Genomic DNA, 23,503 nt, shown 5'->3' on the forward strand with positions numbered 1-23,503 from the left:
CTGTACTACTCAAATAAGCATACTTGCTAGAGCGTGTAGACGTGCTTCAATGAACGTAAAACGCCTACCATCATAAACATTGTAGGTTGTTACAAAGTTGAACTATCTTAATTCGGATTTCATTTCCAAATTCAGAAGTAATCTGCAAACACTTCTTTGACGGTGTTTATCGTAAATCTGGATAAATTTGGATATAAGTTTCTAAACAAACTTCTGCAAAGCTTTTGAGTAACTGGTACGTTATGTTTTCTGTTTTGTATATACATAATATTATAATTATGTTTTCTATTCACTTTAGCATGTATGTGGTCCACACAATTATCATGTCTACGTATTAGAGATTCACCACGGAGGATATATAATTTTAATTTTCACTGCTCTGTCGCTGATAAAACATGGTTGTGATTCCCTATTATATGTTTATATCTTCTTCATTGTCTGTTTGTTTCAATGTTTGTGTTTATATTCATTACGTACTAATAAACTTTGATAATGTGGCAGTTGACCTCAATACAATCGACGCTGTTTATTTTCCAATACAGGTAAATCCAATACTTGCTTTATAATGGATCTATGACGGATTATCTTTGAACACCCCTGGACTTATTCGACTCAACTGCCACATTATCAAAGCTTATTAGTATATATCCATGTATATAATGTCGATAAAAGACTGAACTCCGAGTGTGGCTGTTTTATTAGATCCTCCCTTTGTTTTGTTTTTAAGACAATATGTTAACGGTTTTATTTTGCCATTCTATGTAAAAACAGCAATCCCACGACAGGAAGTTTGGTTCCAGTGACCCGGCTTGGTAGGGGTTACATTATAGCGAGTGCACATACAAATTATCAATGCAATTACCATTATAGTGTATGGGTAAAAGATAATAGTGTTATTATAAAAGTACTTTGATCTACTATGTGCCCGCCCGCTTAGCTCAGTAGGTAAGAGCGTTGGTCTACGGATCGCGGGGTCGCGAGTTCGATCCTCGGGCGGGGCGTATGTTCTCCGTGACTATTTGATAAACGACATTGTGTCTGAAATCATTAGTCCTCCACCTCTGATTCATGTGGGGAAGTTGGCAGTTACTTGCGGAGAACAGGTTTGTACTGGTACAGAATCCAGGAACACTGGTTAGGTTAACTGCCCGCCGTTATATGACTGAAATACTGTTGAAAAACGGCGTTAAACCCAAAACAAACAAACAAACAAATGATCTACTATGTTGTGTTCGGCTCTCGCGGATTTTGCAAGGCCTGTATCCCGCGAGGCGCTTGTGGCCTTGCAAAATCCGCGAGAGCCGAACACAACATTGCCGAATGCCTCATTGCAGATATGACCCTTTTATTATATACATACGAGGGGTGTTCGAAAAGTATTGTGTATTGTGGTGACACGCCATTTCCACGAGGAATTTCACGTCGGTGTTTATACAGCTGATTACCTCTATTCAATATCTACACAATGGTATATACGTGTATCTATTAAATAACAGTTTTACCGAGTTTTCGCTATTTCAGTTTGGACAGTCGTTGACCACTGTACATAGCAAAAATGGTTGAAAAACGAATAACAAATACTGAAGAAATTCGGTCATATATAAAAGTTCGCAGTAAACTCGGTTGTTCTTTGAAAGAGCTTTTTTGCCGAAATAGCCCGTGTTTATGGGTCTAGTATGGTGTTTTATGAGACGGTTTGCAGGTGGAAAAAGAAATTTGATTATGGTGTAGTCTGTGGAAAATGCCCCAAATTCAGGTCGGCCAAAGACAGCAACCAAAATGTTTTGAAAATCACAGAAAATCTACAAAATGATGCTCGATATACTGCACGCGATATTGCACGCATTGTTGGTATTTCACTATCAACAGTTCATTTTATTTTAAAGAAAATCTTGAAAGTTAGAAAGATTTCTGCTAGGTGGGTACCCCATCTTTTGGCTGACGACCAAAAAAGGCTACGTGTTGAAACTGCCAAAAGATTGCTAAAAATGTTCCCAAAATACGACAAAAAAGTTTTTGCAAATGTTGTTACAGGTGATGAAACCTGGGTGCATTATTTTAAACCTGTCAGAAAGGTTGGGAACAAAATGTGGACCACCAAACATGGCCAAAGGCCAATAATTGCAAAACGCACTTTTGGGTGCAAAGAAAGTTTTGTATGCCATATTCTTCTCCGGCGAAGGTATAGCAGTACAGATTCCAGTAAAAAAGGGTAGAAGTGTGACTGGTAGGTACTACCGTGCGTTATCTTGAAAAAATAAAGAAGTACTACAAGAAACGTCGCCCCAAAACAGGTTTCAAAATGTTCGACTGTTGCATGACATGCTCCCAGCGCACACCTCTAGTACAGTAACAAAGTTTTTGAAGTCGGAGAGAGTTTCTGTGCTACTACATCCCTTATTCCCCGATCTGGCGTCATGCGGCTTTTTTTCTGTTTCCAATTTCTGGAAAACTTCCCCTTTTTGGTCGTAAATATCGATCGCGACCAGCTCTCGGTTCTGCTGTCCATCAGTACCTCCGTATTATACCAAAATCAGCCTACCGCGACGCTTTCCGGACTAAAATTATGCATTTCTCACCACGGGGAATATTTTGAGGTTATGAAATGACAACATGCACGTTTCCATCAGTTTTCAATGTTTCAGAGCACAATACACAATACTTTTCGAACACTCCTCGTATACCTATTTTTAGTGTTATATCAGTCGAACTTTACTAATTTAAGATAAATTAGACTGACAACTCGTTTGAACTTTTTACACATGGAACGTCGAGAAGCCATAATTACGTCATTTTCGATTGAATAGTTTTCCGTATCCGATGGGAATTAAAGTTTTGTATTCGTTAGTCAAATACGCGCTTTATTTGAGACATAAAATACGTAGGTAGATTCTATATGTATAATAAATACCTTCATTTATAGGAACTGATAATTTACAGAGGCCCATAACCCTCATTAATTAAATCAGTCGAAACTAATGTTTACCACAACATGTCATGGTGAGTTACTGCACCTAATAGCGAAGTGGACATTTGGACACATATCATTGTGATTTTCTCAGTCATCTATTACAGAACTGAGATACTTCTGTGTCGTGTCCCAGGGTCTGCAAATTTTCCGCTATTTGAATGTCTACGGTTTTCTTCTTCCAAAATCCATCACACATGGATGACAAGATCATGTATATTAATGATCCAACTCTCACCTGAAATCCAATTTTACTTTCGAAATAATGCCGGATGTACGTTTTTTTTAATTAGTTTTGAATTATGGGACTGGTAAGCCCTAAGAATTTCCAATAAGGATAATGAGAGCATTTTATAAATATATGTGAATATCATGCTGCAAATATGGCCAAATAAGTAGCTTAAAACTGGTAGTAGGTGGTCTATTGAATGTGCACTTTAACTTCTGCATACCAAAATGTTCGTTAGAATATGTAGTTTCAGACTGCTTTATGCCGGTTTCTAGTCACGGGCAAAGTCCTCAAATTCAAGATGGCCCCCAACATGGCCCCTGATACATGAAAAGATACCCAATGCATAGAATTGCAAAATAAAAACATTTAATGTTGTAAATTAATTTAAAGTTATTATAAAAATGTGAAAGTTATAATTAAAAATTTATATGCTTTTATCGATATGAAATAACTGTTTGACAAATTTTATCCCAAATTTTATAGGGACAAAAAGGGTGATAATACTTTTCTTAACGTACGGTCAATATACTTTGTTTTTTTCCTCTATTAGTTTTCCCTTACACAATGCACCCAGTTAAATAAGTGATAAAAAATTTGTAAAACATTTTTATTTTGTTAAAGGATTCATTAAATTTTTGATAACATATATTTTTTAAGGGGTGGGGAAATTAAATTTTAAATATATTTTAACAGGTAAAAAAAAAAATAAATTATAATCTTCGTTATGTATACTCCACATGTTTCATTCAAAAAAAATGTAAAACTACGAATATATATTTAAATAAACGCCCAAGTTTTTTTAAAAAAAATGGCCGCCAAGATGGCTCCCCGCAATGTTTTTGCATGACTTATTTTTTATACCGGCAAAATTTTGAAGACTCTCTATAGTTTGTTTTTTCGTTGCTTAAAAGTCGTCATTACGTTGATTATTTAATTGCAAGTGATTTTTAGAGAAAACTGAAAATATTGTTTTTGAGATTTTAAAAAAATAAACGAAACGAACATGGGTTTATAATCCATCCCCAAAAATTAAGTTAAAATGCAAATTTTTAATAAATGGATCTTTGCCCTAAATCAAATACACGTGAATAAAAAAGCTTAATTAAATTCCCTAGTCAAGGGAAACTTTCCCCTTACACCCCAAATTTCCCGGAAATAACGAAATTGTCCCTCTTCTATTGAAAAACGGGGCCGAGTATTTTTGGTTTTAGGTCAAAACACCGTTGTGCACTTTCCCAATAAGTCTGCCACTGTCGGGGGGCAGTTTTGCTCAAAAAATGTTGGCTGTAATCTGGAAAACCATGGGAAAAAATGACCAAAAAATTTGGGGGGTGTCAAATTAAAAACCCCAGGGACAAAATCCCCACCAATGGGGGGCTGCCAAATCGGAATCCCCCAGCAAAATGCCCAACAAATGGGGACCCCAAATCTGAAAACCCCCGTGGGACAAAATCCCCAACAAATGTGGGCTGCCCAAAACCCCCATAGGAAAAAAATAATGGATTAAACCAGCTTTAAAGAAACTATCGGGTTTTTTTCCCTTTCCAGTCGGTGACCTGGGAATACCAAAATGGGCGGACTTTCCCTCCCAACCATGTGGTAAATGCGGGGAAAAGACCCTTGAGAACATCACTATACAAAAGGAACCCCCGTGGTTAAAAAATTACATCATAAAAAATTTTAAAAGGGGGCAATCTCCGTTTGTTAAACACCCAAAACTGACCAATCTAAAATGGGCTTTTCTGAATTTATAAATTAAAGTGTAACCCCCCCTTTTTAAACCTACATCAGAAAAATTTTAAAGAGTACTCCCCTGTGTAATTAAAATAAAAATATAAAACTAAACCCCAAACCTTGAATCACGGGGGAAATTTCTACCTTATTTGAAATTTTGCTTACTCAAAAAGCGCCCCTCTGGTCATCGGAAATCATCTGCTTCTTCGTTCAGGGCAATCTCTTTCGGGTGATCCCCCTTCAATTAAGCATCTCCCTGGAATCTGGGCAAAGTCGTTCTTCAGCCATGTTTTTCCCCCATAATTAAAGCAGCCCCCCTTTCGATGGGACTCCGATCTCCCCGGACTTTTTTCCCCGATACTTTTTTTCTTGGGACATAGGAGAGGGAAAAGATTGATCAACCTTGGCGGAAGCCAAAAATGCTTTAAACAAATCTGTTGTGCTTTACGTTTTCGTGGTTTTTAAGTTGGCTTTTGCTAGGGGTTCCCTGGAATTTATCATACTGTTTAGTAACTCTGAGAGGGTATGTTGGTTTGGGGTTTTGGGCGACTTTAAAACTAATAGCGGACTTGAACTTTCTGGTCTTTTGGGAGGCAAGCCTCTCTAAACTTTGGGGAATTTGACTCCCTAGTACCCTTAATTTTTGGGACATTCTTAGGGGAACAGATTGCCCGAAATGCATTTGGCCGTTGAAATTCCTTAGCCGTTCAAAGCACGAGCGTTTTTTTGTTTGAGAGGGTACTGTTCACGGGCCTAGTCCCCCCCTTCCATAAAAAAAACAGGTTACAGCCTGTGATTCTGTCAAGCCGGTCAAGGATGGAAATGCTCAGTACCCAATTCAAAACCCCCTATCTGCCCAGTCGTAAAAGTTTCCACCCGGGCTTGTGACGACTAAAGCTGGATAATATCTTTCGGGGGGCGGGGTGGGGGGGGGGGGTGTTAAAGCCTCAAAAATCCGTTCCAATTCTATTTAGTTTGTAAGGATTTTGTTGGCCCTTTGTGAGTTTTTGAGAAAACCCCCCCGCCTTCCCGGAAAGGTTCAATTCTTTTATGGAATTTGCCTGTTTTTTCTCCATTTTATTAAACGTGCATAAGTTTCAAATTATGAGGAAGGGGTTTGCCAACCCGAGGTGCCTCATATGGTGGCAGTTTTGGCGCTTGAAATCTCTTTTGGAAATTTTTTTTTGGTTTTGCAGAAGTTGTGCGGGGGGGAACCCATTTTGGTTCATAAAAACCCCAATCGAGTATTTTGTCTTGCAACAGAATTAATGGGAGCACTAAAGCGCCTGCTTTGAGTCCCCCAAAAGCCGATTGGGGGGGGCCCAGGTTTCTGGTTCAAGATGGAACATTGGTTTGGTAAATTGACTGGGCACAGCTGACTTGCGTTTAAAGGCGTTGTATCTCTTGAACCGAATATAACCGACCAGAACCCCCCCAAGGGCTGATCTGGCGCAATCGACTCATTTACCCCCCCTGGTAGATCTGTGCCCTTTTTACAGGCACTTGGAACGGGCCCCACATGATTTTGCATAAGCTGGTTGCGGACATGGGGGGTAGCCCGGAAACAGGTGGCATTTAAGCAGCCATGTGTATGGTGTCGAGGCCCCTAAAGATTATTGGCGGGGATTGCCGAGGACCAGTCGATGGTAAAATGGCAGTGAACAACGTAGTATTTGGGATTTTAGGAAGACCGGACCAAGCTAACTGGTTGGGAAAGGATTGAACCCCCGCGAAACCCCTTCCGGGTGCAGGGGTTTAAAAAAATGACCACCCCGGGGGGCGTACGTGGAAGGAGCTTGTATTTTGTACTAAAATGTGCCACTCTACAGTAGGGTGTTTTGGCAACAAAAAGGTCATGTCCCTGTGGAAAAATTTGAACCCCCGTTGTTCCACCCGGGGGTTGGTAAGGAAACCCTGCCGGGAATTTGTAAATTTTTGGGGCCTGAACCCCCGTGTAACAAAGGGTGGGTGGGCAACCGACGTTTTTATCAGGTGGACGGTATTATTCCAAAAGCCATTTGTGGGGTTTTTGGGGCAAAAAAATTTGCGGGTACATTTGTGTCAATGAAGGGGGTGATCGCCGGCTACCCATATGGTAGGGGTTTGGGCTAGCAATGCATTCGGCCCCCCCCAGGGGGACGGGATTGATCCCAAGGGCCACCGTAGATGTGTTTCGGGCTAGTTCCGGCACTTTTTTAACCGTTTTGGGCCCCCGCAGTTCTGTTCTCCCCTTTTAATTGGGCGGTTTTTCCAAAATGGACTGTTTTTTTTCGGGCGGCACAGCTATTCCATATTTAGCCTGAGATTTTTTACCGTACCCCAAAAATGGTACAGCTGTACCATGATGAGGGTCAAATACCCCATCCCCCAAAAAGGAAAAACGGGATATACTTGGATGATGCAAATTTTACCCGTTCAGGGGACTTCCCCCGGGAAACCCCCCAAAAAAATAATTTGACACAAAAGCTGATGAGGGGTATTAGCCAGGGGGAGGTACTTGCCCCCCCGGGACCCACTAAGACACGGAAGCGGGCGATTTGTACCGTGGGGAACTTTTTCCTCTGGGCCACTACTAAATATTTTCCGGGAAAACGATGTGGCCATTTGTACCAACGGAGGGATTGTCCCCCCTACCCCTTGTTTCCTAGTAGAACTGGTTTTTATGGGGCGGCACACTTTTCCGCATAGAGGTTTGATGCTCTTGACCCGTCGATTCGACATACGGGAGGGGGGGGGAGCTCGGCCCCTCAAATATTGCGTGATGCTACCAAAATGAAAACTTTTCTTTTTTTTGGATAGGGAAACATCGGAGGGGGCTTGGGCTTGGCCTTCTGAACTTGATGACGCGTAAAAATGATGAACTCATTTCATTTGAATTTGGGGAATGGGTATGATTCCCCGCGCCACCCATAAAAGGGTTTGAAGATGTACAATTGCTGGATCAGAAAACGGGGGCGGGGGGTTGGCCCCTCGAATATTTTGTTGGTGTTATCCCCAAAAAGGGGGCTCATTTTTAAAATAAAGTAAGCATTTTATTTCTACAAAACAACTTCGTCTTTCAAGTAAAATTTAAAACGGAAATACTTTCATGTATAGTTGTGCGTATTTGACGTAACATGATATCCCATTAAAAAGTGCCTAGATAGCTTCATGCATTGTTTTTCAAAACCTTTTCAATTTTTTGGCTTTTTTACATTTTTTTCTCTATAATTACCTCAAACACAAAGTAGAGAAAACATATGCTTTCTAAAAACAAATAAATAAAAAATTTAAAATTGCATTTCAAAAACAGACTTACATGCGATTACTTAAATCATTTGTGTCTTTTTTATCAACAAAAGTGTTTGTAGTTGTATTGTTTTGTTTTTTTTGAATTTAATAACATTAAAGGTTATTTTTTCAAATCTTAAAAAAATTTTCATTGAAAAGGGACTATTCTATTTTTATGACTTATCATATCTCACAATTTCAAGCTTTCAACGAACAAGTGTCGAAGACATTTTACATTGTTTTTATTTTAACATTTTTACATTCTCTTTTTACAAAAAAATGACTAGCAGGGATTATAATTTTAAAAACGTATTTTAGTAAATTTTTTTAAGAAAAATTTTTTTTTTAATTGTTTTAATCTTCGAATTACATTTCAGCCTGTTCTAAAATTTCTTTTTTCAAAACATATTTTTACTTTTAAAACGAACCGTGTCATAATGTGAAAAAAATATTTTTTTCATTTCTGATTACCCACCCAATTAGATCTTTGTCTTTTAATGCGGTATTAAAAGCCCATTTTATTCTGATAGTTTTTTTTTTAGTATTTGTTCCGTCAAGAAAAAAAAAGCACATTAAAAAACCCGCACCTTTATTAATATTTTTTAAAGTATTACCTATTATTGTTAAAAGTACATGACTACCCCACCCCCTAAGCGATTTCTTACCCTTGATTGTTGGATTTAAAAAATAATAATTTAATTTTAAATTGTCATGTCAAAACTTTGAAATTTTGTTTGTAAATTCTGAAAAATAATAAATTAAAACTTGTAAAAAAATAAACCCAAGCAATTAAAAGTAGTAGAATTATTAAAAGAATGTATGTAAAACAACGATTTTTTGTGATCATTTTGCATGAAAAAATCCATCATATTTTGTGAGAATATATTTCAATTTACTTAAAGATGAAATAAACTATGTTTTAATCTATTTTGCAACAGAAACAAGTATAAGACTAGGACGATGCCTTTAAATTTGAAATATATTGTCCAGTCAATATGTATAGTATGATTTTTAATTTTCGGCAGCCATATTGGCGGCCATCTTGAATTTGAGCACTTTGCCCACCACTTGCATTCTGGCATCAACTGGTTTTGGAAACTTAAGACTCTTACAAACATTTTGATATATAGTTTGCGATGTGCACATTCGTAGACCACCTACCCCTAATGAAGGTGAACTCGTTTGCGACAGTAATGTGCTTCTAATCGATGACTGTATTATGCTACCGCGGGAAATAAAATGCACTGGATTCCCAAAAATATATGAACTGTTATGAATTTATTATCCAATAGAAAAGGATCTGAATAAGTATTAATTTTGGAATCCTCTGATTATATAATAATCGATATAACTACCGTTTTTCGGAAAACGTACCTTGACTGTATGATACATGTTTACACGAGGAAGTTAAAATAAAATTTGGCAATTGAAAAAAGTATGTAAACATGCATTCGAAAAGAGGTAATTGTAAAAAATTATAATTAGACTAACATTACTTCTAAACTTGTTATCATTTACAGGTAAAGATATTTATGTAATTCAATTTTATTTTTTTTATGTCATGACTAACCGTAGTACCTACTTTCGGTGTCAAAAATGTATACTTTTCTGCAATTCAATGTCATGTACTAGAGGAACATGAGAATGCACTTAAACTTCTATATAATCAACAAAATACCACCCGATCTAAGAGTCAATTTAAAGTTGTCTGTGTCGGAGTTTACAAATCAAATTGTAGTTTAAGTACATATCGACTTTCTATTAAGAAGTGTAAAACTAATCAGCAATGCCTTTATAGGTATACCTGTTCGGCCTTTTGAGGCAAATTACAAGGTTATGTGCCATATAGAATAGATGCAAAGCAGCTTTAGGTATAGGTCTATATGTTGGACTTGTAGATTAAAAAAACATCAGTAAATGGCAATCACTTCATCATTGTAAATTGTATTCAAATAATTTGAAAATAATGCACTTCATAACTTTGAATGTGCTAAAAGGATTAAACATATACTAGTAAATCCCGCCCTTTACGTATTTGGGGTTTAAATAATTGTTTACGATTTAGTACAAAACTGGTTCTGAATCCCATCTATGGATGTAATACCGGTACTTTAAAATTGTTGAATAGCTGATATTGTGAATTTCACAGTAAAAAACAAAGACAAATATCAAACAGGGAATGCCACGCACCAAAATCGCTGCCTCCCAAAAACGAAACTCACAGCACGCAGACGCGCACACCACAAACACACACACAGTAAGTCACATTTCATTAGCATAATCTATATGACTTTGAATGAGCTGGAATAAAAAACCACTTTCCTGGTAACTCCTGTTAAGTCTGGTGGAATTCCAAACAGTGGTATAGGAGAAGTAGCAGAACAGATCAAAGATGGGTCAAGGTTTATGATTCTGCTGAAAACCTTTTACTAGTAATCGGAACATGCCGATTATATGCACAACTATGCTTCACACTAATCACTTGCGAGGTTTGTGGAATTCAGTATAATTATATATAGCAAGTAATGTAAACACTGTAAAACAAGAAAAATCAAGGGCCATAACTGTGCTGAAAATGACTGAAGCGAAGCATGTCGGTGATATACATAGTAAGACTTGGCACTGATCACTCCTGTAAGATTTGGTGGAAATCCGCCCTATTTTATAAGAGAAGTGGCTAAAACATCATAAAATTTGACAAATCAAAGGCCGTAACTCTACTAGAAAATACCAAACTGGAACATGCTGACGATATACATGCACAACTATTGGCTTGGCAATGATCACTTTTGAGAAGTTTGGTGTAATTCCTCCTTGTGGTATCAAAGCAGTTGCCCGGACAAAGTAAAATACTACAAATCAAAGGCTAAAACTCAACTGAAAATCACTGAACCGGAAAATGCCGACAATGTGCACAATGAAGCTTGGTACTATTAATTCCTGTAAGGTTTGGTGGAATCCCACCGAATAATAAAAGAGGAGTGGCCGAAGCATCATAAAACTCGACAAATCAAGGGCCATATATAACCCACTGAAAAATCAAAGAACCGGAAAATGCTGAAATATGCATAATGAGACACATGGCATTGATCACTCCTGTCAGGTTTGGGGGAAATTTGCCCAATAATTTAAGACAAGTAGCCAAAACATCATAAAATTTGATAAATCAAGAGCCATAACTCCGCTGAAAATCACCGAACTGGAAAATACCGACGATATGCACAACGAGACTTGACAATGATCACTCCTAGGACTGAGTTTGGTGTAAATCCCCATTGTGATGTTGGAGGAGTTGCGCGGACAAATTTTGTGACTGACAGACGGACAGACAGCACTAAATCAATATGTTTCCACCACTACATGCGGCAGACATTATAATATCAGGCTTGGTTTGAATGAGTGTGTTCATGAAGGGTAATGAAATGTGCTAATATTGATGTTCAAGATGATCGGTAAAGTAATATATTATATATGTATTTGTTTACCATCGACTAGTAATGCAAAAGGCAATCTTTTATTTAGAAAAGGTCTCTGGGTGTATATACTGCCACAGCTTGCTAATGCATTTCAGTGTATGAAATGAAAGGTAATTTTAACATCGTGACACGTACGTGCCGATGTATGACAAAATATAAGTATTTGAATTTAAACGCGTGATTTATGTCAAAGTAGAGGATTGTATCAGTGTATTAGAATTAAAATGACATTACGAAAATTGACAAGATATTGGCTATGATTTGTAGATGTTTTTTTTATTATACTCACCTTGTAAAGAGTTCCAATTATTAAATAAGCTTCATCCATGGAACAATCACTTGTAAAAAATCTCGCAAAGAAAGAGTTGACTACAAAAAACTTAAAGAGGTGCTCCTCCAGTATATATCCGAAAATGTAGAACTAGTGTGAAACCAAAAGTGTTGCCACAAACATTATACTGTGAAAAGGATTATAATTCAGGAAGAAATCACCAGATGTAAGTAGAAATTTCATAATAATTGTCATTTGAAACGGATTGCCATAATTGTGAGATAATTTAATGCAAACCAGACAGTTCCTTAATTTAACGATTATGCTTTACCCATGTGTTTAGAAATAAATGACATGACATAATTTAATGTAGGGTTATTTTGATGCTCGGTGAAATAAGCAGCATAATCATCATTTCGAAATTACCTGAAATGTTCTTACATTTTCCGAAATCTAAATGGTTATAATTATATTATTATGTAATACTACTAAACTTAAATGTCGTTTAAAGAATTAATATGAGATTACAAAATTGATAACAATTTTCTAGTGCGTGCCGTTTTACGCCAAAACGATGTTTATCTCTTAAATACGTGTATTAATTAACAATGGCCAGATGCACATGTGTTTCATAATAAATGAGGAATCGACACCTAATAATTGCCACCTGTGTTCATTTGGGTCAACATTTTAGGTTGTATTATGCCCCCGAAGGAGGGCATATTAAATTCGCCTTGTCCGTCCGTCCGTTAGTGCTAGTGACCGTGCGTCCGTGTAAATTCCAGGCCGTCATGATATTTTTCGGTCTTAATCACACTACAAGTTCTGCGTACAAGTTGCACCAAAACTCAAAAGTAACGTTAAAATGTTGCGCACCTATAAAACATTATTTTATTTTTTTAGGGAAAACGTTTCCTAGTGAAATGGGCGGGCTATCATCCGCAAGAATCTACATGGGAACCGGCCAGTCACATTTCCGATGAGCTTGTGGGATCATACATGTGTCCGTCCGTGTGCCGTACCCGACTTGAAGCCGCTGCCTTGACGTCTGAGAGCACTATACAACAATGCCTGTCACAAAAGCTAACATATAGTGTCTGCATTATTTCCACTTGACATATATCGCTATGTGTTTGGAACTGATAAGTCAGTCGTAATAACATCTACACATGAAATTGAGAAATTCCCACTCCGGAAAAATTGGACATACAAAACAAACTCTTCAGGACGTGGTATCATGGTATTATTCCCATTTAGGCTGACACCACGTTGTTTCATGAGACCAGTATATGTTCGAAGTGACACGACAATATCCAAGATGACCATGCCAGTTGAGAAACTGACAATAATTTGCTCAGCAGAACCGACCATTCCGCTATGAGCTATGAACAATAAAGTGTAGAGGATGAACTCGTGTAAATATTAAAATATGTAGCGTGTGTGTATTCAGTGCATGTACCATTTTATGTTTATTTTTGTACTATATCAACATGTATTTTGTATGTGATTTCTATTGTAATAAACAAAATGTCTGTATATAATTGTCATAGCCCAATACGTCAGCTTGACAGCTAATGATGGTGTAAATTTCTCAACATCTGTTTCCCCAAAATTGAGTCAAGACTTCTTAGAACATGGGACTGTTGCATTGACTATCAACATTACGAACAATTTTCTCAAAGAATTAAAATCAGCACATGAGCAGTCAGGTCTAACTTATTTAGATATCGTCAATACTCAAATAAAGTGCTTCCAATTACTAGATTCTGAAAGACTAGAGAGTCGTTTCATAAGAAAGGTGTCCGAGGTTGCGTGTGATTTAAAGTCAAAATTCAGGTCGGGGCCCAAACGACAAGATTACTTAAAAAGGTAAATGATAATGAATTATGTGACACCCACCAAATGTCATGTACTTTAGATTCATTTGAAACTAAGTCATTTGAACTAGAAAAGAGATGTGCCAACCTTCTAGACAGTTTACAAAATGCAGCTGATGAAAACATCAAATTATCTTACGAACATTGTGACGCAATAATTTCGGAGAATTCTGTGAGAAAAAAGTGTGAATCTTTAGAAAACAAGTATATAGCGCTCTATCAAATGAAAACAAGAAACTGCAACATATGATTACCGAACAGAAAGGCAATGTTTCTGAAGCAAAATCCACTAATCAGTCGTTGAAAAATATAATAGCCGATTTAAAAAAACTACGTTTCCAAATTAGAGAAAAGCGTGCCGAAGCCTCGGAAAGAGTATGACTAAGTTACAGATAAAAATAAATCACGAACATTAAACAGCGTAGCAAGTGAGGCAGAAAAAGCGCTAAATGGTTTTCTGAAACGTTTGGTCTAACTCCAACATCAATCAATTTTCGGTCAAAAGAAAATAAACCTGTGACGGTAACATTTGACAAAAAACGTTACGGACAGTTAGATTCCAGTGATAAGCAAAAGTTAAGGGAGCTAATATATATCCTAGACAAGTTCAGCATTAGTGACGCAGGTTACCATGAACTTTCAATGTCAAATGAGAGTCTTCCGAGGAAACACCATATTGTTCAAGAACGAAACGCTTTGAACAATATATTTCACATAGAGAGGACACCAGGAGAAAAAACCAGGGGCTAACATTAGTATTAAGGATGAAATAGAAACTTTCGTTAGAAAAAACAACATAACAAACGCAAAACCTTTGAAGATTAAGCTGTCAGGAGACGGATCAAAAGTCAGTAGAATTTCCAGTGTTGTCACCTTTACATTGTCATTTCGGATATTGATAAGTGTGTCTATGTCAACAACATTAAGGCAATAGCAGTTATCAAGTGCAAGGAAACATACGAAGAATTAGGAATCTGTAGTCAACCTATTTTGCAGGAATTCAATGAGATTGCAATGAATCCTGAAATTGTGGTTAATGAACAATCTTTCAAGCTAGAGGTCGTTTTCAATGGGGACATGAAGTTCATACAGTTGTGTCTTGGACTTTGTGGGGCAACAGGAAACTATGCATGTCCCTGGTGTAATGTGAGCAAACTTGAACGCACAGACATCAACAAAGAGGCGGACTACTATGATTCTTGTGAACGAAAACGGACTTTAAGCCAGCTTAAATCAAACGCGGAGACAAAAACTATGGGAAGTAAACACAAACCACCGGTCGAAAACATTGTTCCAGACGAGCTATATATTTGTTCACGAGGATTTCCGATGTTCTTCTACAAAATATGATGGACGATTGTCGACAACTGGATAAAACAGAACGCGTCAACAAACAAAAGGCAGACCACTTGGATAGATTAGTAAGTGCAATCAACGACTGCGGAATAAGTTTCCAAACATGGGTAGATACTTCCGGCATTGCACAGTATACTTCACTGACAGGCGGAGACTTCAAGAAACTGTTTTCTCTGCTACCATCTAAGCTGGTGTTGGTTGTCAACAATAAGACGCACGAGGAAATGGTCTTCCTTCTCACTGAATTACTTCGCATCCAAGAAGACGTGAATACAGGGACTGACCGTAACGCGCTCTTTCAAAGAATTAAGGAATGGATGTCATGTTTTCGAGCTATAAAGGACGCCTTGGATACCACCGTGGAACTCCATATATGCACCGTCTGCTCTACCATGTGTCCGCATTTGTTGAAAGATACGGCGGGATAGGTAACTTCAGCGGGCAAGGAGTGGAAAAAATGAATGATCAGATAAAGATGATACATCAAAAACGCAGCAATAAATCAGATCAGACGATGGATGATCTCAAATTCGAAAAAGGATGGAGTATTTAATAGGAGAGAAGTGTGAAAGAAATAAATAGAGGATATTTGTTTGTTTTGAGTGAATATGGAATATATCTCACTGAGAAGTGAGAAAATTTTAAATATTTTCACGAGCGCGCAGCGCGAGTGAAAATGTGAACATTTTCTCAATTCGAGGTGAGATATATTCCATATTCACGAAAACAAACAAATTTTCTTTTTTATTTTATGCTCAATTATATTGAGATTTGCATTTTGCAACTATTTTTAATCTCAGCGCGGGAAACAGACGCGCATAAACAGACATCACGTCAGACGTGCTATGACGTTTTAAAGACTCATACAACATTAAGTTCCATTTTATTTTAGTTTTTGCTGCATAACGTTACGAAATTCTCTTTAAGTAAAATAATTTGAATCGAGAAATAAACTATAAAGAACAAAGTGAGACTACAATTTTCATCTTGTTTTAAGAAAATAATTTAAAATTCATACACAATGTAATGAGGGGGTGGAGCTATATCTCTCACAGTGTGAAAATATAGATTTCATATTTTCACAGTGTGGGTGATGAAATTTGAAAATATTTAACTGATAGAATACAGTATTTCATTGGTTAGCATAAAATAAACACTCATATAATAAGCTGAACAGCGAATGGCGGGATGAACAAAATCGAAGTAGATCATCAAGCAAAAAACGGAATATTGAGTTCGACATCCAGAGTGTTATAAGAAATTTGAAAAAAAAATGAAAAACCCGCCAGTGAAATGACCACGGAAGAACTAAAAACAAAACTGAAATCGCTAGGAACCGTCACAAAAATTAGAAAACACGATAAGCTGATAGAGTTATTACGCGAAGCTACTGATGCTTATTAATAAAGCAGTGTTAAGATGAAGCATTTAAGATTGCTGGCATTGAGCAGAACCCTGGCCCGCCTCACCCACAGAGGTACCCATGTGGAATATGCGACAACGAAGTAGTAGACTTCGGTCAACGTGCCATCGCATGCAATAAATGTGACCAGTGGAACCACAAGTCGTGTGTCGGGATGAACACAGAAGTCTATGATCACCTCGCTAACACATCTGATTCATGGTACTGCACAGGTTGTGGAAACCCCAACCATTCAACAGTACTCTATGATATCCCGACCTCTATGGCTGATAGTGTTGGTAGAATATACTCATCAGACAGTGACAAGACATGTTTTACTCCTAGCCATACCTCTGCAGCCAGACTAAGCGATTCACACTTTGACTGCACTATATCATCCATCGGCAGTCCGACAGCAGCATCCTCACCCAAGCCTACCACGCCTAGCAACCATAACAACAAGAAACACTTTCGTATCGTTACAGTCAGTTTCCAGAGCATACGTAAGAAGGGCAAGAACATTGATATCCTTGTGGAGACCGTTTCTCCCGACGTAATCATAGGCACGGAAACCTGGTTGAGTAGCGACATCAGCTCATCAGAATTTTTCAATCCCTCTTTGGGATACAACGTGTACAGGAACGACCGGAAATCAGATGCACACGGTGGCGTACTGATAGCTGTGAAGAACAACCTAGAGTTTACGAACGTTACCTCTAGTAGTAACATCGAATTTATCTCTGGGTCCCTCCAGCTACCTAAGAAGAAGCAGATGGTCATCGGAGCTTATTACAGGCCTCCAGATAGAGTTGACGACCAGAATCTTCTCAACACCTATGAGGAGATTTCTGCACTGAGGTCTACTCACAAGAAGGCTGTGTTCATTGTGACTGGTGACTTCAACGTCCCGGACATCCAGTGGGCAGACAACATCATCACTGGCAGCAATTACCTACACAGAGTCAGTCAGAGCTTCCTGGATCTGTCACATGACATTTCCCTTGAACAGATGGTAGACTTCCCGACGCGGAATGAGAATACCATTGATCTTGTCTTAACTTCCCATTCAGCCTTCATGACACGCTGTAAACCCCTACCACCAATTGGCGTTAAAAGTTAAAGTAAAAGTTAAATAGTTCTTTTCGATACAACGCATGAAGTTACCCGTTCAAGACCTCCTAGACGAAAGATACTCCTCTGGAAAAAGATAAGCCAAGACAACATTAAGCGAGCATGTTTTGACCTGTGTACATCATTCTTGGACCGCCATTTTACAACTTTGGATAACATGTGGTCCACATTCAAGACCGGACTGCTTGGCATCATTGAGACGCATGTCCCAACAAAGACCAGTTCTTCACGATTTACGTATCCTTAGGTGTCTACAAAGACTCGACGCCTAAGTCGACGCAAGGCAAGAGCCTACAAGAAGGCCAAATCAACCAGTAGCAAGAATGATTGGGATAAATACAAGTTCTTGAAAGCTGAGACCCAGAGGGAGATGCGCACAGCCCACAGTAACTACATCAAAACCACAGTCAATCAGGATTTGACCAATAACTCTTAGCGGTTTTATTCATATATAAAGAGTAAAAAGCAAGAAGCAACTGGCATCTCACCTCTTCTTAACCAAGACGGCTTCCTTCATAGTCGTAGTAACAGCAAAGCCGAGATCCTCAATTATCAATTTCATTCTGTTTACACCAGAGAGGACCTCTCCAGTATTCCTGATCTTGGCCCAAGTAACATACAAACCATGAAACCTAGTACGATAACAACTCCTGGCGTCAAGAAACTATAGAAAAACCTCAAACCTAACAAGGTCTCAGGACCTGAAGGCATCCCAAACAGGCTACTCTCTCTTGCAGCTGACGAATTGGCACCAATACTGACATGTATATTCCAAACATCTTTAGACACTGGATCGGTACCTGCTGATTGGAAAGAAGCCCTGATAACTCCCATCTACAAGAAAGGCCCCCGGAACATCGCCTCTAACTATAGACCAGTTTCCCTCACTTCTGTTGTCAGCAAACTTTTAGAACACATCATCTTCAGCTCCACCATTAAACATCTAACCTCAAACAACATACTTACTCCTAGGCAGCACGGATTCCGCTCAAAACAATCTTGCGAAACTCAGCTCATCTCTACCATCCAGGGTATAGCCAAGAACCTCAAATCCGGAAAAGATCAGGTGGACGTCATACTTTTGGACTTTGCAAAAGCTTTTGACAAGGTCCCATTTCAACGTCTCTTACTTAAGCTAAATTTCTACGGCATCCGTAATAACACGCTTCAGTGGATATCGTCTTTCCTAAACAACAGAACACAGCAAGGTCTTGAAGAGGGGAGTTCTTCAGAGAAACTTGAAGTTCTTTCAGGAGTACCTCAGGGAACAGTGTTGGGATCCCTCTTATTCCTGGTATACATCAACGATCTTCCCACTGTTTGTCAGTCGTCTCAAGCCAACCTGTTTGCTGATGATACGCTTCTATATAAACACATCCGCAACAATGAAGATGCCACCAAGCTCCAAGAAGACCTCACAGCTCTGGAGGCCTGGGAATCCAAGTGGCAGATGAGCTTCCACCCAGATAAATGTACCGTGCTGAGGATTACAACAAACAAACGTCACTGTCGGGAGACCAGCTACTATCTCCATGGTCAGCGTCTCCAAGTTAACGACAGGGCCAAGTACCTTGGGGTAACCCTCAGCGACGACCTTCAGTGGGAGAAGCACACTCAAGCAACAGCAGCCAAGGCATCACGAACACTTGGATTTCTCCGCCGCAACCTGAGAGATTGCAGCAAAGCGGTCCGCGACACCACCTACAAATCAATGGTGCGACCTACAATGGAATATGTTGCAGTTTCCTGGGACCCTTACAAAGCTGAAGATGTCAACCGTCTTGACAAAGTCCAGCGTCGTGCTGCCAGATACGCGTGTAACAACTACACTGACAGGACTCCGGGATGCGTCACAGCAATGGTTAATGGACTCGGCTGGTAACCTCTTCAAGAGCGCCGAAGAATCTTACGATTGACCATGCTCTTTAAGATCTCCCACAACTTAGTGGACATTCCTGAGGCAGCACAGATTGTCAGAGGCAGCGACAGCAGAACCAGGGGTTCCAGGAGGCTATTTCTCCCATACACGAACGTCACTGTGTATAAGCAGTCCTTCTTTCCTAGGACGATACAGGACTGGAACTACTTGCCAACCACGATCACGAACATTACAGATACCGAGGCCTTCAAGGCTGCTCTCCATGCTTCGGTAGCAGCTCCGCCTCTGTACTCGGTGTAGACAGCTCATGTGTGTACCATAGTTTTAACTGTATATAGTCAACTTTTAACTGTACAGCCTTTGGAGATGTGACTGTCTTGCCCCAACCCAATCCTGTACAAAGTACATTCCAGTTATTGGAGTTCTGTCCTGTACACGGAAGAAGAAGAAGAGATAAGGACTCTGAAAATAAGGGCAGAATGGTGTTGGAGATGATATATTAAAAACAGATGTGTAGATATTGTATATAATGTACATGATTTAATATTATCAAGTTTCATAAGAACTCTATGTTTTATCATAGCTGCATACATTTAAGACCCGCCCGCTTAGCTCAGTAGGTAGAGCGTCGGTCTACGGATCGCGGGGTCGCGAGTTCGATCCTCGGGCGGGGCATATGTTCTCTGTGACTATTTGATAAACGACATTCTGTCTGAAATCATTAGTCCTCCACCTCTGATTCATGTGGGGAAGTTGGCAGTTACTTGCAGAGAACAGGTTTATACTGGTACAGAATCCAGGAACACTGGTTAGGTTAACTGCCCGCCGTTACATGACTGAAATGCTGTTGAAAAACGGCGTTAACCGCCCCCCCCCCCCCCACCACCAAAAAAAAACATACATTTAAAACAGAGTATGGCCATTCATCCATACATCATATTATACGTGTATACTTTGATTTGTTTGAATAGCAATACATGATATCATTAAAAGATGTGCAATGAAATTATTGAATAAATTTGTTAAACTTGATAGATATCTATCCTTGTCATTCAGTCTGAAGAATACATCAGCTATTCAAGTTAATCTGATTTCTGATCTGATAAATAATACTATCACAAAACATGAAATACACTATCGTATTGAAATGTTTTCCTCTCGAACAGTTTAAATACATTCGTTGGGTTAAAATGAAAACGATGAAAATGACCAAATTCTGTATACAGAGCCTGGACATTGGAAACCAATGAAGTAATGTTTTGCCGCTTCGTAACGAAGATTTCCGTAGGGTATATCTAATTCTTCGTAACACTACAGTATGGTATAGGTTTATCAGAACTTTACAGGTGCACTAGTACTCGATAGTGTACACGTGAACAGGTAAACAAAAGAAAACAATCCAATTTTATCTTATATTGAATTGTAAATACATGTTTTTTGTATGACTTATCGTAAAACCCTTAATGAATAATTAAAATTATTAAATGGAATAAACAATAATTATGGGTTTTCATGGTTATTTTTCGGTGTTTCGTACTCAATATTTTTAGTACCTTTCATAAGAAAGTCGCATATGATATATAAACTAGAATTTTTTAATTCAAAACAGTATAGTTTATGGAAGAAATGTAAATAATTCTCTTAAAGGGTCATTATAGTCATTATAGTGCAACTAATTTGACGCGATCCTAGGAAATATTGACAACATGGTTTTGGGTCATTATTACTGCTAGCAAGACATTTCGACCCCAAGACATTTCAACCCCAAGAGACAATTCGACCCCAAGACATTTCAACCCCAACTCCTTGGACATTTCGACCCCATTCAATGATATGCCTGAAAACATCTAAGAATGCCGTCATTATTATAATTAAGCTTTAATCTATAGATAATTGAGCAATTTCAAAATGTAATAATGCTTAATTACCAATTTAATTTAAAATGTTAAAATACGGTTATTTTCGCGAAAATAAGATTTTTTTACAAAAATGAGCCATAGATCTATTTGTCTAAATTTCTTTATTTTCTAAAATTCTTTTTTTTTAATTTCTTAAAGTCTATATTAGTACATGCCTTCATATGAAAAAATGAGTGATTTTTATCTCACAATACCGAACAATACCGAAATAATCATCATTTATAAATTATTAAAATAACGGGATTTATGTATCAACCGCGTTTATTACGTAAATAATTTATGAACAAATCGTTCTGATTATCTATCTTAAAATAACCTTCATATTACATATTTTCATACTTGGTGTTTATTTATATGTTCAAATCATCTTAAAGACTATTTTAGTACACGGCTATATTAAAAAAAAAAAAAGAAAAGATTTTTAAATCATGGGCCGATTTCGCCGATTTTAATTATGAAAATAACTTTAATAAAGTCACATCTTTAATACCTCTTTATTTATTTATTTATTTTTATTTGACTTTTTTTTTCGAAAGATATATGCATTTCATTTCTATGGGATTCAACCAAATATAAATAATTATAATGTAACTCAAAGAAGTTTAAGATGTCATCATCTTCATTATATTGATATTTAAAATCATAATCAGAAACACGTAATCTTTTGATTGGATTATCACACCTTGATTAATTGTTTGTTGATATACAGCAGGTGTGCATTTATCTGCAGTGCGCATTGCAATTAACAAGCGATTGTGGTGACATCGGATATTTATAAACATGTGTCAACATTATCTTTAATTTGGGCGAAAATGTAAAGAAAACAATAGGAAATTAAACAACATATTGCTTATTTTCGCATTTAATGTTATTTTCGTACGCGATTTTGACGCACACATAAAGTATTTGCTTTACAGAATATGATTTTCGTGTTTTACAAACTGCTCTTTTCTTTTCTATCTACGACATTCCCGCCGGAATACATTTTCCATAACCGGGATACACCTGTATTTTTTTTAAATAATTCAATCATATATATCATAAATGAATAAAATACGAATGGAAAATAAAATGCGTTCACGCAAAATGACTTTATACGAGACTGAAATTCGGCGACCGCGCGGGAAATTTCCATTACCGAAATACACCCTTTTTTTTATTAATAAATGGTATTTTTGTAGGGTTTATTGCAGAAATCATTCGTGTATAATATAAATGATAAGTTTCAGAAGGATAAATAAAATTCTTTAAGCAAAACGATTTTATAAGAGATTGAAATTCGGCGACCACGCGGGAAATTGCCATAACTGAAATACACCCGTATTTCTTCAACAAATGGTATTTTTGAAGTGATTTATGACTGAATTCAAACATATAGATCATAAATTATTATTTTTCAAAAGGAAATTAAAATACTTTTGCGCGTTACGTCTTGTACATGATTGAAAATCGGCGTGCGCACTGGAAATTTGTACATTCGGAATTTCCATGTCCTAAAATATTCTAATGTACACAGGTATTTCTTTAACAAATCGTATTTTTAGGGTTTATGATAGAATTCAATCATATCTCAAATAAATAATTAATTTACAAAAGGAAAATAAAATGCACAAAACGTTTTTATACGAAGTTGAAAATTTGTTGAGCGCACGGGAAATTTGCGCACTCGTGGATGAACCACAATCACCATAATTTTGTTAGCTTTTAAATTAAATAAAAGCTTATCATATTTAACTGCACTAACCTTGTTAGACATTGTTTGTCACATGTCATTTGTGTGTGCTTACAAATATACTGATTAATTGATATAATCAATAGGTGTGATAATCCAATCAAACTCTATCAGGACTAATCAAAGGACATTATTCGTGCTTTGGCAATAAATGCAGTAAACGTTTTTCTATTCATATATAAACATGATATAATTCTTTTAAAAACTGTTTTTTCATAATATATTTTCTTCTTAGATTATCAAAATAACATGAAGA

At 37.6% G+C, this 23,503-nt stretch overlaps 1 protein-coding gene across 3 annotated transcripts in view; it reads left to right on the forward strand.

The window, feature by feature from the left end:
* Positions 1-23,503, forward strand: part of LOC123525396 (GDP-D-glucose phosphorylase 1-like) — a 55,724-nt gene continuing 32,221 nt past the window's right edge. For 2 of the 3 annotated variants that reach the window (XM_045304418.2, XM_045304447.2), the window contains exon 1: positions 1-235. The gene's annotated coding sequence lies outside the window, so the exon portion shown is untranslated. Of the gene's footprint in view, positions 236-20,927; positions 20,977-23,503 lie in introns of those variants that run through there. The other variant, XM_045304428.2, reaches the window with a different exon arrangement.

Source organism: Mercenaria mercenaria, chromosome 1 (assembly GCF_021730395.1).
Source record: "Mercenaria mercenaria strain notata chromosome 1, MADL_Memer_1, whole genome shotgun sequence".
In the NCBI taxonomy this organism is placed as follows: domain Eukaryota; kingdom Metazoa; phylum Mollusca; class Bivalvia; order Venerida; family Veneridae; genus Mercenaria; species Mercenaria mercenaria.